Below are 3,188 nucleotides of genomic sequence, written 5' to 3' on the forward strand. Positions count from 1 at the left end.
CCCCCGGCCCCGCCCACAGGCCTGCCCCAGCCCCGGCCCCGGACAGATCCGGCCCTGCCCGCCTGCCCCCCGCCACCAGCCCGACCCAGGCCAACGACCAGGCCCCACCTACTTGCAGGCCCGGGCAGGCCCCGCCCCGCGACCCGGGTAACCTCTTTCAGCTCACTGACCCGTGGAGGGACCTGCTTCAACCCCCGGGCCCTTTGGACGCGCCCCGGAGGCTCTGCGGCTACCGGGACGAGGCAGAATGTAGGGGAATCCGTGGGCGTGGGGGCGGGAGGCTGGGACGCGCAGGTGCTGGGGGCTTGAGGCGCCCGGGAGCCAAGGGGAAGAGTCCGCCCCCGGGCTGTCCTTGGGGTCATCCAGGCCAGCGCGGCCGCCCCTCCTGCTGGGTGCCGAAGAGACCTGAAGTAACCGCCCGAAGGCACAGCCGAGCCGGAGAGGAGGCGCTCCCGGACTCCCTGCGCAACGCTCCCTCCCCTTGGCCAAACCTCCAGGCTGGTTTCCAAGATCTTGAGAGACTCAGAGCAGCAATGGGCGGGCGGGGCTGGGGCTCATCCCAGGACCCTGAGATCATGACCTGAGTGGAAGGCAGATGCTTAGCCCATTGAGCCACCCAGGTGTCCCAATACTCTAGATTTTAATGGACAAATCAAGTGACAGTCCTCAGCTGGGAGCGGCAAAGATTTTGGTCACCAGCTTCTCGGGAGCTCTCACTCTGAGGGGCACACATGAGAAGACCCTAGCTCTTCTGGCCATTCACGTGCGAGTTGTCGCCACCCCAGTGACCTCCTCTGTCCAAAGACAGGGCCACGGAGCAAGGCCTGCGTCCCTTGGAGCCAGGAGCAGCACTGAGGAGAGGGCTCGGCATCCTAACACTGCCTGGGGTGTTCCTCCCGTCCCCACACCCTCCTGGGATGTGCTGCTCATTCATGTTAGCCAGTAAGCATCTTTATGCTTTTATGAGCCAAGCACCATGCAGGGTGGGTAGGATAGGATATCCATAGCTGACGTTTACGGAGTGCTTACCATGTGCTCTGCTCTCTTCCACATGTGCATTAACTGATTTAATCCTCACCCAAACCCTACAAATCAGGATGACTGCCATCCCCATTTTACAAATGAGCCAACTGAAGGAAAAGAGGTTGTTACTTCCAGGTGCTCCTACAGCTGGTCAGTGACAGTCAGGATCTGAACGTGGGTCACTGGGCTCCAGAATCCTTCACTGTCCCGTACTGACAACACAGTGACAAACAAGCTGGACAACATCCCCATGTCACAGAACTTACCTTCTGGCTCTGGAGATGTGGAGCAGAAAACAGGTGGGGGCAGGGCTCAGGTGTGGGCTGGACCAGCGACTGACTTCTCACCAACAGAATCCGGCACAGGTGCCCTCCTGGGAGTAACTCACAAAATAATGTGATTTCCACCTGTTCGCACCTTCTCTCCGGCCCTCTCATTGGATCTCTTAGGAGGCCAGCTTCAATGCGGCCCCGTGGCCATGTCCCCATAGCAGGGGGTGCAGGGGGGCCCGCTTGCCAATCTCCAGTGAGGATCTGAAGCCTTAGTCCAACAGCCTGTGAGAAGTGACTCCTGCTAACACCCCCCCCCCGAGTAAACTTGGACATGAATTCAGTCCAGGTGAACGCTGACATGAGATCACAGCCCCAGTCAGCGTCTGGATGGCAGCCGTGGGAGGGGCCGGAGCCAGAGGACCCAGGCAGCCAGGCCCAGAGTCCTGGTTGTTTTAAGCCACTAAGTTTTGGGGGTTTGTTATACAGAACTAGGTAACCAATACAGTCACCACATTGGGAATCACCCAAATGTCCATCAAAAGCAGAATGGACACATAAGCTGGAGATCAGTAACAATCACACGGCGGAGGGTTCGGCAGCATCGAAAGGAATGAGCTACAACTGTATCCAACAACATGGATAAAACGTGGAGCAAAAAATAGATACATCTATATATATCACTACCCAAGAGAATAGATGAATATTATTTCATTTATATGCGATGCAAAATAGACCACATGCTGTCGAGTTGCATGCAAAGAGCTGACAGGGTGCTTTACGAGGCCAAGCCGGCATCACAGTGGAAGTCGGGGGGGCCGGAGGGAGGCAGCCACGCTGGGAAGGGCCCCCACCAGTCTCAGAGGCCGGGGCCTCATTCTGCATCCTGACCTGGCTGCGGGTCCCACGGGGTTTGCGTTATGCTTGCTCATCACAGCGTGCTGCTGTGTTTTATGCGTGTGCTCGGTATTTCTCATTACAGAGTTATAAAAGGAAGAGTCACAGTAAGTGGACAGGAAAGTAGGAAAACCGAGAAAGAGGATCTAGGAAGGTCATCATCGTGTGGATCCCAAGAAGGTGGGCGGGAAATTAAATTCCACGAAGAGCAAAGTGTCCCACTGGATGTGGCCTGCTGCAGGTGCGCTGTGCTGGCGGATCTCCGACGGGCCCTAAGATGTCCACGCCCAGGGCACCCTCCCTTGTGTGTGGGAGGCTGGCGATGCCCCCGGGGGTCATCTGTCCCTTGACCAGGTCAACACTCCATCTAGCAGACAGTGCAGATGTTCACCCGCGGGCCTTGAAGAAGCAAACCACCACGTTGTGAGCCGCCTCATGGAGGGGCCACGGGGCCAGGACCTGAGGATGGCCCCTAGAGCACGAGTGGTCCCACCAGTCAGCAAGAACGCAGGGGCTTCCACACTAGGATGGAGAGACTGAGCCTGCCAACAGCTCCAAGCTCCGGAAATGGACACAACCCGGCGGACACCATGGTTTCAGGTTTGTGAGGCCTGGAGCAGGGAGCCCAGGGACACGCCTGGATTTCTGACCCGTGGAAGCCGTGGGACAGCATGCGGGGGCTGTTTTCAGTCAGCAGGTGGGCAATCGTTACACAGCCTTATCTGCACCTTTCTGTCCCTGGCCTGGCTCTGGGTACCACTCGCAGCGTAGCGAGTGCTCTGCCCCCGCTGGTGGGAAGAGCAAGCGGAAGCTGGTGGAAAGCCCTATGGCCTCACTGCGCCCTTGGCCACCACGCTTGGGGACCGCCGTAGGGCGCAGACTTTCTCTGCGGCAGCCCGCGAGGGCCTCTGGGCTTCGGCAGAGCCTCTGCCATGCCACGTAATCCCCAAGTCCTGGAAGACGCTACGGGGGGCTGGGGTTGTCCCCTGTCGAGGGGAC

Source organism: Ailuropoda melanoleuca, chromosome 8 (assembly GCF_002007445.2).
Source record: "Ailuropoda melanoleuca isolate Jingjing chromosome 8, ASM200744v2, whole genome shotgun sequence".
NCBI classification, from domain to species: Eukaryota; Metazoa; Chordata; class Mammalia; order Carnivora; family Ursidae; genus Ailuropoda; species Ailuropoda melanoleuca.